A 15355-nucleotide genomic window follows, 5' to 3' on the forward strand; every position below is an offset into this window, starting at 1 on the left:
TTAGAATATTTGTACAAAACTGAGTAGTTTTGGTAGTATAATAAAAATCTGACCCTGCAATATTAATAATCAGTACAAAGAAAGAAAGATAACTCTGTTCATTTAATATGACAATATCAACGAGATGGCTCTAGGGAGTGTGTTGGTTTGTGCAAACTTGTCATATAAGGGCAATCACGATTTTGGCAAAATTTGACATATTTGTAGATCTAATTAATTTCGTTAAAGTTTGACTTGTTTGTAGATATTGTCTTGTTGATCATTTTTGAAATTTGAAGTTTCTTTAAGCTGTAATGTTTCCAGGGGCGGATCCAGCAATTACATAAGGGGGAGGGGGGTTCCAACCCAGGATAAAAAGGGGGAGGGGGTTTCCAACCATATGTCCCGATTCATTTACATTAAATGTAAAAAAAAAAAAGGGGGGGGGTCCAATACATAATTACTTTTAATTTTTTTGGCAATAACCGAGATATTCAAATATTGTTTGGCATAAATTCTTATAAAATGATTATTTAGACTTATCTGATAGAACCAATATTTTATAAATATGTGCTTTTGTGTTTCATAATAATCATTCATTTGAACCTTTTATTCTGAAATCATTCATTTTGACCATTCATACAAAATCATTAATGTAATACATTAATTCATATCAGTATATTAGAAGGCATGTGAGGTATTAATTATGGAACACTGACCTTATTTGAAAAAAAATCAAAGATGTCCACCAAATTTGAATAAAATTATATAAGGAACAGCACAGCTCCAATCAGTTCAAAATATAAGTAAAGTCTGTATAAACAAAAGAATTTCCCTCCTAAATAGACACATGACTTAATGAACCAATTATCATAAAGGAGATAGAGTTTTCATAGCACAAACTAGTTAAACCTAGAGAGTAAACTAATACTCAATGGATCAAAATTCACTGAGCCATGAAGAAAGAAGTCTTACAATAAATAAAACCACTGATGCATGACTAGAAACTACTCATTAATTGCTTAGAATTAAATTTACTAAAATCTGATGTAAAATATAAAAATATCAAAGTATGATACACAAAACAACAGTATCCAAATTAACATACTACATGTAGTTACCATGGTTACTTGTTTGATTAACATTCAGTGGCAATAACATTTAAATGGAGTACTTCTGAGTTTTCCCCCAAAAAAACCATACATTTTCTTTTGAATATTAAAAAAAATATCTGAAGATTTTGTTTTGGTGATTATTTTGTGAATCTTGTCCTCATGATCATTTCTGCTCTGAATTTTTTTATTGCCCCTGCCGCAGTTGAGGGGGCATTAAGTTTAACCCTTGTCTGTACGTACGTACGTACGTCCCAAAATTGGTTTCGGTTTTCTAACTTTAGTTTGCCTCAACCAAATGTTATGAAACGTTGAACACAATGCTTATTACCACAAAACACAAGACAAGTTTGAATTTTGGTGGCATCACTTTTACCATTCAAGAGTTATGCCCCTTTACAAATGAAAAAAAATGCTGAATTTTTTGTTACGTTCTCCTACTTCAGTTTGACTCAACCAAATGATATGAAACTTATACACAATGCTCATTACCACAAAACACAGATTGAGTTTGAGTTTTGGTGGCGTCACTTTTACCGTTCAAAAGTTATGTTTTTTTTACAAATAGAAAAGTTGCTGAATTTTTTGTTTCTAACTTCAGTTTGTCTCAACTAAATGTTATGAAATGTATATACAATGCTTATTACCACAAAACTCAGTTTAAGTTAAAATTTTGGTAGCGTCACTTATACAGTTAGTGAGTTATGTCCCTTTATAACGTTATATGCTAGCGGGGACATCATCTGAGTCCCTATGGACACATTCCCCATTTATTTTATCTTTTATAGTTTTTGAATTAAAAGGAAAAACACTAAAATTGGTAAAAATCATCAATTAGGGGCAATTACTCCTTTACAGAGTTAACCTTGTCATATTTCTTGTCTTACTGTGGCCAGGTGAGCTAAAGTAAGGAGTATTATTGCAAATGAGACACTTATACACCAAATACCAAATGATGTAGATGCTAGCTACTTTTGGTCATCATACAATCTTCAACGATGATCCTTAAAGCCATAAAACTCTATAGCAAGCTATAAAAGGCAGTCATGAACCAATTCAAAAAATAAAATAAAATGAGAAAACCTATGTCTGATTTAGGCTAAAACTATAATATTAGAATTACAGCCATTCAATCACAGGCTCCTGACTTTGGACAGGAATTTAAAGAATGTGTTGGGTGGGGGAGGAGGTTTCATAGGACTTAATAATGTTCCCTATGAAATAATGTCTAACAAAATTTTTTTCATAATAAATATAAATACTGTCCATGGACAATATTTACTTATTTAAATGTGTCCAAGCCACAATTTTCCTATGAAAAATGGCCTTAAGTATGAAAAAGTGTCCATGAACATATATCACTGTATATAGCCATATTTAATCATGTTAATACTAAAATTTCTATGATTTTTTTTCATACGATTAAAGTATAATATAATAGCCATGTTATCACTAAACATATTTTAACCTATTATATATATATATTGCTTACTTTTAATTCATTGTTTCTTTGACAGAGAGAAGTGTTGTCTCATTGGCTCTCATACCATCCTTATATTCTTGTTTACATTTTTATACGACCGCCAAAAAATTTTTGGGTTCGTATAATGCTATGATGTCGTCGTCTGCATCGTCAGCATTGTCTGCATCGTCATCCAAAGACATATTTGGTTTCCGGACAATAACTTGAATTTATGTGAATGGATCTCTATGAAATTTTTTAAGAAGGTTACTACAAAAGGATGGTTGGGATTTATTTTGGGGATGATGGTCCCAACCGCTTAGAAATTAGAGGCCCAAAACAAGCATTTTTCTAGTTTCAGGATACTTACTTGTGTAAAAGTATTTCGATTGGTCTGAAATTATACCACAATGTTTAATGCCACATTTTGGGGGTTATGGTGCCAACAGATTGGGAACTAAGGGCCAAAAAGGTTAAAAAAAAAAGCATTTTTGTAGTTTCCGGACAATAACTTGTGTGTAAGTGTATGGATCTCTCTGACATTGTACCACAAGGTTCCATATCAAGGGAAGGCTGAGATTGAGTTTGGGGGTAATTGCCACAAACATGCAGGAGTTGGGGGCAAACAAAGGACCAAAAACAAGCATTTTTCTAGTTCAATACCACAAAGGGAAGGTTGGGATTGATTTTGGGGGTAATGGTACCAAAGGTTTAGAAATTAAGGGCCCCAAAAGGGTAAAAAAACAAGCAATTTTGTAGTTTCCTGACCATAACTTGTGTGTAAGTCTATGGATATCTCTGAAAATGTACCACAAGGTTCCATATCACAATGGGAATACTGGGATTGGTTTTGGGTTATGGTACCAACGGTTTTAAAAAAATTGGGGACCAAAAAGGATAAAAAAACAAGCAATTTTGTAGTTTCCGGACCATAACTTGTGTGTAAGTGTATGGATCTCTCTGAAATTGTACAACAAGGTTCCATATCACAATGGGAAGACTGGGTATGAGTTTGGGGGTAATTGTCCCAAATGTTCAGGAATGAGGGGCCAAAAAAGGGGCTAAAAACAAGCAATTTTGTAGTTTCTGGACAATAACTTGTGTGTAAGTGTATGGATCTCTCTGAAATTGTACTACAAGGTTCCATATCTCAATGTGAAGACTGAGTAAGAGGTTGGGGGGTAATTGGCCCAAAAGTTCAGGAATTAGGGGCCAATAAAGGGGCAAAAAAATAGCATTTTTCTTGTTTCCAGATAATAACTTGTGTTTAAGTGTATGGATCTCTCTGAAATTGTACTGCATGGTACCATACCTCTAAGAGAAGGCTGGGATTGAGTTTGGGGGTAATTACTTCAAGGGGGGTCAAAATAATTGGGAGGGGGGGGGGGGTCATAAATTTTATGTATTTTTTTTTTTAATTTTCCATTTTTCAATCAATTATATTAGATATATGTAAAGGCAAAAAATATTGATATGACAGGAGAAACACACAAGTTATCATATGAAGCATTGTGCAATAGCAAGAAATCTTCCAATTGCATAGAATTGCGCTATAGCACAGTATTGCACAATAGCAAGAAATCTACAATTGCACAGTATTGAGCAATAGCAAGAAATAACCAATTGCAAAGTATTGCACAATAGCAAGAAATCATCAATTGCACAGTATTGCACAATAGCAAGAAATCTTCAATTGCACAATATTGCACAATAGCAAGAAACATCTTATTGCACAGTATTGCGCAATAGCAAGAAATCTTAAATTGCACAGTATTAAGCAATAGCACAGTATTGTGTGTAGTAAGATGTCTCATTTCAGATTTCAGAAATTAAAAAGAAAATGTCTTCAAATATTCAATTCACAACAGCATAGTGTATTGCACAAAAGCAAAACATTGAATATAAATTCAAATAATATAACCAATTCTAAGTTCTTTGACTTCAGTTATTCTGTGTCAGAAACCTGGTATGTGTCAAATATTTAATTACAATCCAAATTCAGACCTGTATCAAGCGTGAATATTGTGTTCATTTTTGCCCCAACTGTTCAGTGTTGAACCTCTGCGGTCGTATCCAGCTGCGCTCAGCGAAGCAATTTATTATCCATTTGGGAATGGGGGTCAAAGGGGATATTTTTCCTTTTTTAAGACAAAATTTTTAAATTGTACATATGACTGTTTTTTTATATATTTTTCAATTTTATCTCAGTTAATTTTAAGCCCCCCAAGTCAAATCGCAGACTAAAAAACTGGTACTCCAAAAGGAAAAGATAGGTGACCCACTGCGGGCGTTTGTCTTGGTGAACTAGTGTAACAAAAAATTTGTTCCGGCGTGACATTTGTTCCACCAGAACAAATTTCATAGGAAATATGTTCCATCGGAATTTATATCACAGAAAATATGTTCCAGCACTGTAAAATTTGTTCCAGAACTAATTTTATGACCAAATGTGAAATAAGTTCCGGAACAAATATCATAGCTCCATGAATTTTGTTCCAATTAATATTACATGTATTTAGAGTTATAAATAAGATAAATATTTAAGTTTCTGTGATATTAGTTTTAAACGAACATGTACATATTTCATAGAAATTAATAAGTTCCGCTCAAACATATTTTCACAGAAATTAGTACTTTTGCAACATATTGCACAGCGAAATATTTTCTTGTTACACTTAAATTATAATGCAAGCTAAATGCTGTACCGAGTGTGCTTGCATGGGATACATTTGCAATCAAGGGATGTCTGTAACCATAGGATGAAGATACGAAATAAAGCCATTGAAAAGTATTATAATTTGTATTTATTTTTTACGTAGTATTCCTCCTTGGTTCCTTTTAACTGTCATGACCCCTTGTTCTTGTGATACATGTACTTAGGTCATGACACAGTTTCAAAAGAGTATGTCTTTTGAAACTACATGTCTTTTGATACAATTGATCAGTTATTATGTCCTTTTCAAATAAGTACATATGTTCATCCTTAACTATACTTTTTTTCTGAATGATTTTTCTTATTCTACTCTTTTCTGGCTCAAAAGTGTCATTTTGATATTTTTACAGAGTATATAACTAAACATGCTAAACATTTGCTATACTCCACAGGATCCGAATTGGATGATTTATACTTTTTGCTTATACAACAATGTATTATTTATGAGGCGCCGTTTTACTATTTATTACCTATTTTCTGATATCAAAAAATGATTTTCTGATATCAAAAATTCTATTTTTTTATATCAGAAAATCGATTTCTTGATATCAAGAAATAAAGAATATTTTCTGATATCAAAAATTCGAATTCCTGATATCAAAAATTCATTTTTTGATATCAGGAAATAGATTTTTTGATATCAGAAATTCGAATTTTGATATCAGAAAATATTTTTGATTTTTTGATATCAAGAAATAGATTTTGTGATATCAAAAAATGATTTTGTGATATCAAGAATTCGAATTCCTGATATCAAAAAAAGATTTTTTGATATCAGAAAATAAGAAATAAATGAATGATGGCTCCCTGTGTGTCATTTAAAACATTCAGGCTCACCAATGAGGCCAAACATCAGGAAATATCTGAAATAATGTTCCCGGTAGACCAATTGTTTTATAGTGTGGAGTACCACTATACACGGTATTGGTCATTATATTGATGACATTGTGTCCCTTGTTTCAAAAACAAAATGCTTATACACTTCAAGTTTTATAAACATGAATAAGACTTCAAAGTCTCCGGAAAACTGCTATTTAATAACAATATTTGAAGCAAAAAAAATATTTACACTAATCTTCAGTTTGATCAAACTTATTACGAAATTTAAGACCCATGCACTACAAGACAATATATGGAAGATTTTTTTTAAATTATTCCTAAATAAAACATGTTTACTCTTGTGTCATACAATCCGAATGGGCGGGATATGTCGACATAAGAATTTATTACATACTGGAAAATGTTTTCAAGATTTAGATACGATGGCTCGATAATATATTCAGGTTCAACTGGCGATATACACGATCTTTTCGCCTTATATATCTAATACAATGCATAACCAAGTCTAAATTGAAAACAACGTTCAAACATATGATTGCGTTGGATAAAATTTTTATACGTGTGCATGTAAAACAAATTTCTTGGTAGAGGGGTCTAAATACAGCACAAACAACATTTTCCAAAAGATCAAAAAAGTGAAAAAGTATATTTTAACAAAACGCATTTGGCTAACAGGTCGAACAACTGATGTTCTTAAACCCTGCTGACTGCCATTGGCGATTGCCAAATAAACGAATCACAAGATGTAACAAAATTGATCTATATTATTAATTTAATACCAAACAGAAAACAATAAACTTGCGGAAAAGATGGTATACCGCAAACATGAGGTGCAAAAATTTGTACACCATATCCGGATTTCGACAATTAATATCTCTTCAGTGATGTTAGGAATCGAAACGGTATTTGGAAGACCATATAGTTTACCTCAGTTTAGGATAGACTCTTGAATTTTGAAGAGTCGAAATATATACCCTACTAAATTGTACTTATACCACTTTTCTCAAAATGAAGTGAAAATTTCTTGACAATCCTTTCAATATAAAGACAAACTTTTCCAAAATGAAGGTATTTTAGAGATGAAAACGTACATCCAACCTACTGAAACGTTTCATTACTTCACAGAAAAAGCTCATATGTATTAAAATGTTTATGGACGACGCGGTTCATAAGAAATACTAGCAGTCTCGTAAAAAGACGAAATAGACAAATCTTTCGAAAATACAAGACATGCATTTTTTATGTTGTTGTTGGCTTTGAACTAGTTGTCACTATCGCATCTGTAATTTGTGTCTTTTTGTTGTTGTTACCCTGCCACGTTTGTTCTTACACTATGTTGTAATGTAACACCAGTGTCCCAGGTTAGGGGGAGAGTTGAGCGCTCAAACATGTTTCATCCCGCCACATTCTTTATGTGTCTGTTCCAAGTCCGGAGCCTGCAGTTTAGTGCATTGTCTTGGTTCATAGAATTGAGAATGGAAATGGACGAGGGGGGGGGGGGGGGGGATATGTCAAAGAGAAAACAACCCGATCAAAGAGCAGACAACAGCCGAAGGCCACCAATGGGTCTTCAACGCAGCGAGAAAATCCCGCACCCGGAGGTGGTCCTCAGCTGGACCCTAAATAAAATTGTGTACTAGTTCAGTGAAAATGGACGTCACACTAAACTCCAAAACATATCAATGAACTAAAATTAAAAATCATACAAGACCAACAAAGGCCAGAGGCTCCTGACTTGGGACAGGCGGAAAAATGCGGCGGGGTTAGACATTTTTTGTGAGATCTCAACCCTCCCCCTATACCTCTAGCCAATGTAGAATAAAGAAAAACATAGCAATACGCACAGTAAAACTCAGTTTAAAAGAAGTCCGAGTCCGATGTCAGAATAGGTAACAAAATAAACTAAGCATAAATGAACAAAGGACTACTAGCAGTTACTGACATGCCAGCTCCAGACCTCAATTAAACTGATTGGAAGATTATGTCTTCATCATAAGAAAATCAAGTACAATTCCTCCCGTTAGGAGTTTAGTATCATACCATCATAGAATACATGAGAAGAACATAAACCGTATCATGCCAACAAATGGTTTTAGAATAAATGTGTTTATTTCCGATGCAAAGACCCTATGAGTGAATCAATATTAATACCAAAATATTCAATCATTAATGACTAATTGACAACAGTATCGTAACTACCGGTGTATCCTTTCCAAATAAGTCTGTTTAAAGGTTTGGTTAAATTTTGAGGTGAATGCCGACATTTTTGTGCTTTGTAAAGAATATTTCCATAAAATATTGGATGTGAAATACGTGAACGTATAAGAAGTCTGCATGTTGATTTATATTTACGAATGATGTCTGCCGTATTTGTTATAAATCATATAGGCCTTTAGCTTTCTAAATTGAGTTGTTTATTTCTTTTTCATATTGGGGCCTTTTATAGGAGACTATATGGTATGGGGTTTTCTCATTGTTGAAGGCCGTATGGTTGCTTATTATTGCTTACATCAACTTCATTTGAACTTTGGTGGCTAGTTGTCTCATGGGCTATCATACCACATCTCCTTATTTTTAAACTTAACAGAACTAACTTACTTACTAAATCATCAACATAAACAACGGGGAAAAAATATAAAAAACAAGATGAACAAAACACTGGGGCTTGATATTTGCAAAAACCTGACTGCACAAATCTGTTTCAGAGGAAACCAATAATTGCTTATAAAAGAAGTGAGAACTTACAATTGTTGACTATAAACCTTAAAATAATAAATATGTGAAACACAAAAAACACAAAACTTCTTATATTGAGACTGATGAAGCCGAACTCTGATATATGCTTTCGTATAAATTACACGACCGAAACACCAGACTTAATGTAAGGGCTCATTGCTGAACGTTGATGCTTTTATTGACACACAGGGAGCAATAGTTGATATTTTTCTTATTTTCTGATATCAAAAATTCATTTTTTGATATCAGGAATTCGAATTTTTGATATCAAAAAATCATTTTTTGATATCAGAAAATGTATTTCTTGATATCAAAATATCGTCAGTAATATTTGATATCAGAAAATCTATTTTTTGATATCAGAAAATGGATTTCTTGATATCAAAAAATGATTTTTTGATATCAAAAAATCGAATTTCTGATATCAAGAAATAAAGATTATTTTCTGATATCAAGAAATCGAATTCTTGATATCAAAAAAGACAATTTTTGATATCAAAAAATTTAATTCCTGATATCAAGAAATATTTCCTGATATCAAAAAATCATTTTTTGATATCAGGAATTCAATTTTTTGATATCAAGAAATATTTTTTGATATCAGAAAATAAGGAATAAATAGTAAAACGGCGCCTCATAATTATATATATAATACTTATTTTTATAATGCATATGAATGATAACTTTAAACGCACTGATGACAAATGCTCAGTATATAAGATAACTTGTTTAACCATTGGAACATATTTTACAGACAAGGAACTTATTTCACCAGGTGAGGAACAAATCTCACAGACCTAGAACTTATTTCACCAGGTAAGGAACAAATCTCATAAACCTGGAACTTATTTCACTAGGAAGGGAACAAATTTCACCACCCCGGTACTTATTTCACCAGGTAAAGTGTGGAACAAATTTTATAGAGATGGAACAAATTATATAGAAATCATCTGTGAAAAAAGTTCTCCCAGAACATATTTCCTGTGATATTAGTTCCACTGGAACTTTTTTCACAGGAACAAATTTTGGCTCATACTAGCACCTTAAAGTCTAGCTAACCCACAGGACGGCTGGCTAGTACATTAGCAGACAGGTATTTTTAATACCATTAGCATTTTTTAACTTTGGCATCTTTTCATTTGGCTTTTTGCTTTTACATGTTGTTTTACTATTCATATTTCTATATCATTTGGCATTTTTTCATCAACACACCCAAAACACTTTAAAATTGAGAGTTAAATATACACTTTTGGCATTCATAATGTTTATCAATCAAAATAGCATTCTATTTTTAAATTTACATTACACAATTTGGCTTTCTGTAACTTTGGCTGTTAATCTTTTGTACGAATGCTATGATGACCATTATGTGTAGAAAATAAGACTACATTTCTAAAAGTGGCTCAGTATCATATGTTTATGTTTGGTATCAATTAGTTCTAAATTTCCTTCATATTTCTAAAATTTAAATTCTTCCATTTCTGGTACATCTTATAATATTGTATTCATATACTAACCCAATCTTCTCATAGGGACTTAACACAAAGCAGAAGGGGTATAGGTGGTAGGTGGTTAAGGGTGTTACGAAAAAGTGAAAGGGCAAGAAAGGGAGGGATAAAAATAAAATGATGGAGAGGGTGATGGTATATGATTGTGAGTGGAAATTAGAGAGGGATTTAATCTGTGAGAGAATGTGATTTCATAGTAAGGGTAGGATGTACTGGTCTAATGGAATTGCAGTTTCTGTTTTGTCTCATGTAGTTTCTGTTTTCTTCATCAATCTGATAAGTTTAAATATTGAAATTGCTGCCATCTACAGTTCACAGGTTAACCGCCTTTCTTGTTACTGTTTATGTGCTGCTTAATTTATATATAAACATTGTAGCTCTTCTCAGTAGCTAGATAGAGTTGTAGCTTTTCATCAAATTAAGCAGTAGCTTATTTACAGTCTATTTTAGAATGATGCCAAGTGGTGATAGCCTTATTCTTCTGTGCTTTTCTATCAAGTTTAGAAATGTTCTTATCTTACTATGAACTGAACTAGTAATTACACATGATTAAGCTGTTAGTTTTCAAACTGGTTTATATTCAGATCATTGTGAACTCTCTCGTTTAGTCTTTTCAATCTTGATGTATCTTGGAATAATATACTAGTTAGCTGTTTATCTAATGTCATAAAAATTCATAATATCTAATAAGATTAGTAGGTTTTGCTAACAAAGTCCTTATATTTGAATAAAGTAACATTCATTTTAGTGGAAAATTGTTTTAACGTTAATTAAGCTATAACAAGCATTCTGAGAGTATTGCATGGCAATACATAGTCCCCTACTGGTTAAAAATGCATTATACTGGAACAAAATGCTAACTTATTCTATAACTTGTCATGGTGTAAACAAATAGAAAATATCAAGTCAATATCTTCAAGCATGACTAAAAACAGTGTGGAAAACTGAATATATGAGAGAATTTTTTCAAGTCCAAGGACCATAACTCTGCACAAAATTATCAGACTGAAACAAAAATTTGAACTTGATCTGTAACTTGTCATGATAAAACTATATACCAATTGTCAATCAATATCTTCAAGCATGGTGAAAAAAAGTGTGGAAAACCTATAACACTCTAACATTAGATATGATGTAATACAATGTATATCTATTTTCAAATTACAATCAAATATAATTAATAGTTCCAAATATTTTTTTCTTTCATTTGTCACAAACTAATATAGATTTGTAACTTATCTATAAAATGTCAACAACTTTTATCTACACAATGTAATGTAATGAAATATATACTTTATTATTATCTAATTAAAGGATTTCACTTAATAAAAAATATATATATATATATACATGTAGCAATCAGAAAATCAGTTTATACAAAATAACATATAAACCTGCCACAAAATTCCTCAAACAATTTACCAAAGAATGTCTTTTAAAAAATGAGTCATCTCCCTTTGTACAGATATATGGTTTAACATAGTACTCTTAACATTAGTTATGGATTTTTTTTATGGACCATAACTCTGGACTAAATCATCAGACCGGAACAAAATTCGAACTTGATCTGTAACTTGTCATTATAAAACTATATACCAAATATCAAATCAATATCTTCAAGAACGAAGAAAAAAAGTGTGGAAAGCTGAGTTGCCAGACTGACGGATGGATGGACAGACAGACGGACAGAGTGCAAACCTAAAGTCCCTTTCGACTTCGTCGGTAGGGGACTAATTAAAAATTGTTAGCTTACCCCTCTCTGTGATTAATGTTAGATAACTCTAATTTTCTCAACAATCTATCATTATGGGGAGATAATCAGGGCTTCCAAAATTATTGTTAGCCAGCCGGACATTTTATATATTATCCCGATTTAAATCCCTTACATGCCTTAAGACTAAATAAACCAAAGGCAATTATGGTAATCAGTTGCCGAGTTGGCCATCCCAATGATTGACATTAAAATTCGAATTCTAAAATTTGAAGTTCTGAAATCTTCTGACGTAAACTGTTAAATTGGCAGTGCATCATTCGAACAGTGCAACATCAGCGTACTTATAATATATCTGACTTAGACTCTATATTTGTGCAAAATAATGTTGTCAAAATCTTTACTTTCGTTAAATAAAGGCAACAGTAGTATACCGCTGTATGAAACTCATAAATCGATAGAGATAAAAACAAATCCGGGTTACAAACTAAAACTGAGGGAAACGCATCAAATATAAGAGGAGAACAATAACACAACAAAAACACAACATTTAAATGTAACACACAGAAACGAACTATAATATAACAATGGCCATTTTCCTGACTTGGTACAGAACATTTTAAGAAAAAAAATGGTGGGTTGAACCTGGTTTTGTGGCATGCCAAACCTCCCGCTTTTATGGCAACGTCAAACACAACACCAAAACGACAACATCACATGACAGGACCACAATACAATTAAATGGGAGAACATATAGGATAAAGAAACACATGAATAATAGCTAACAAAAGGTACTAGGCTTAAAATTCAATACGCCAGACGTGCGTCTCGTCCACACAAGACCAACCAGTGACGCCCAGATGAAAAAAGTCTGAAAGCCAAAACAAGTACAAAGCTGAAGAGCACCGAGGACCAAAACTTCCAAAAGGTTGCGCCTAACACGGCCAGGGTTTTCTGCCTGGGACAAGAACATCCTTATTATTTAGAATAATTTATAATTTTGCAAACAGTAAATTTTATAAAATGACTATATAATAGATATACATGATAAAACCGAAGTGGGGACTAACTACAGAATAAAAACGGATACATTACATAAAACAACTTAATCCAACACATAAAAATACACAGCCGAGTTAGCCAAAGCCTCAACGCACAAAGTGACGTCACATTTGAAATTCTAAAAAAAACACACAAAGTGACGTCACATTTGAATTTGTCAAAAAATATTTCCCAAAAATAAGATAGAATTAGGATTGATTCAAGATTAGATTTGTAATACTGACATTACATTTATTAATAACAATGAAAATTACATACTTATTAATATCAAATTGTGGTAGTAATTAAATAATTAATTGTAATATCTAGCTATGTCGGTGTTTCTTCTGAATCAAACTGTAAACCAAATATATTGTATAAATTACAGGGGAATATAGGTAGCGCGGTAGTATTTGCATTCCAGAATTTAGGTTGCTCTTTTGTTACTTAAGTCAATGTATCCGAACAGTGTGATTGACAAAAAATACAGTATCAACTGAACATACTTTCCCAAACTGAGGGATGAGTCAGGTGTAGGAAAATATGAAATAATTTTACATACAGATGAAAATGAATTTTTGAGAATTTTGTATTCACTGCAGAAAAAAGACCTAAATGCACTAGTGGCCTTAGGTTTTTAAAAATAGCAAAAAAAGTAAACGGTCATGATACACATTCAAATTCATTTCTGAATAGTAAAATGAAAGTACTTCAGTTAACTGTGAATGTAGAATTTTTGGCAGTGTTAGAAAGCGGTGAAAATTCTAAAAAGGCTATCATTATCCCTTATGAGCCAGGAAATACTACCGTGCCCCCTATAAGTAAGTGAAGTGAAAGTGAAAAATGAATAAGGTAGATTCATGGTATACCGCCATCTTCGATTGTACAATCCCAGTACAAAATCGTTCTAGATATTTGCCCAAATCTGCAAATTTGGAGACAAATTTGCAATTTATTGGTTAGACTGTTTATTTATATAAAGAAAACTTGATGATTTATTGTATAACTCAAAATATTTAAACAAATATCAAATTTTGTGTTTTTAGAATCATTTTAAATAAGCCATTTAAGAGGAGATAACTCTTTTAGTAAAAATTATATACTGGACTGATAGGGACATTTTTAATTTTTACTTGTAGCAAGAAAACAAGTTCGGCGACACCATTTTTTCTTTTTATTTTCTTAAAACATATTATAAAACCTATCTTCTCACAATTTATTTCAAAATTCTATCTCATAGATTTTTTTTTATGCACATAAATGTGTTTTTTCATGAACAATCTAACCAAATTTAGGCAATTTTCAACGACTCATAGCTTGGAAAATAGCACAGTGACCCAATACTTTATATTTTTGAAAAAAAGCATTGTAAAATCTTCATTTTGGCAAAGTCTAAGAAACTTCTATCTCAAGAAATATATACCTTTGATCTACCTTAAATGGCAAATAAATTCCACAACTTCCGGTTCAAAACGTGTGAAACAATTCCGGAAAATATTCCACTACAGCTGAGCGAGAGAGTGCGCGTTTTGCAGTTAAAAAAGCTGTTAAAATTACGGTGTTAATTAATTTCAAAATTCCCTTCACGTTTGTCACAAAAGATTTAATTTTATGTTTAGATAACTCCAATTACAAACTAACGATTTCGCCGGACATTTTGACCTCCTTGTAGATCTTGTCTTGCTGGTAATTTTTGCTATTAAAGGAGACGTAACACGATTTAAAAAAAAATTTTTTTTTATTAAATTAATAAATATTAGTCTTAAAACATGTTTTGTGCAATTTTGCTGGTCAAAACCTGATCGATTGGCATTTTAAAGGTCAAAGAATCCAGTGTTTGTCAAAATGAATGATTTTTAATTAGATAACGATCACGTGATCGTGCTTACGTCAGTGGTTACAAGCTGGGAAAATGTCTCTAACTGGACGATGTCGATACACTATGGACGGTATTGACAGCTCTTTTCCCGATTACTGACAAACTATATAGACCTCATCAATTTGAGCCATTGTGTGTGGAAAGGATATTAATTCTTCATGCGAAAAGTCCAACAACGTCGATTTTTCAGACAAAAACGATCGGATTGTTACCATACATATAGGGTTGTCTGATGAATAAATTCAATAAACCGCTTTCCTCATTTTTTTATTTAAATAAAACTACTTTTAATCATGATTGAAACTATAAATTTTATAATGATTGATGATCAAATTGTTTTTCTCTCTCTCTGTTACGATAATGTTATAATAATG

At 32.1% G+C, this 15355-nt stretch overlaps 1 long non-coding RNA gene across 1 annotated transcript in view; it reads right to left on the reverse strand.

Annotated features, from left to right (window-relative positions):
- LOC127699026 (uncharacterized) overlaps positions 1-14574 on the reverse strand; it is a 29926-nt gene extending 15352 nt beyond the window's left edge. The window contains exon 1 of the long non-coding RNA XR_007981017.1: positions 14526-14574. This is a non-coding gene — a long non-coding RNA (uncharacterized LOC127699026). The remainder of the gene's footprint in view (positions 1-14525) is intronic.
- Positions 14575-15355: the final 781 nt, after the last annotated feature.

This window comes from Mytilus californianus, unplaced genomic scaffold (genome assembly GCF_021869535.1).
Source record: "Mytilus californianus isolate M0D057914Y unplaced genomic scaffold, xbMytCali1.0.p SCAF_4, whole genome shotgun sequence".
NCBI lineage: Eukaryota > Metazoa > Mollusca > Bivalvia > Mytilida > Mytilidae > Mytilus > Mytilus californianus.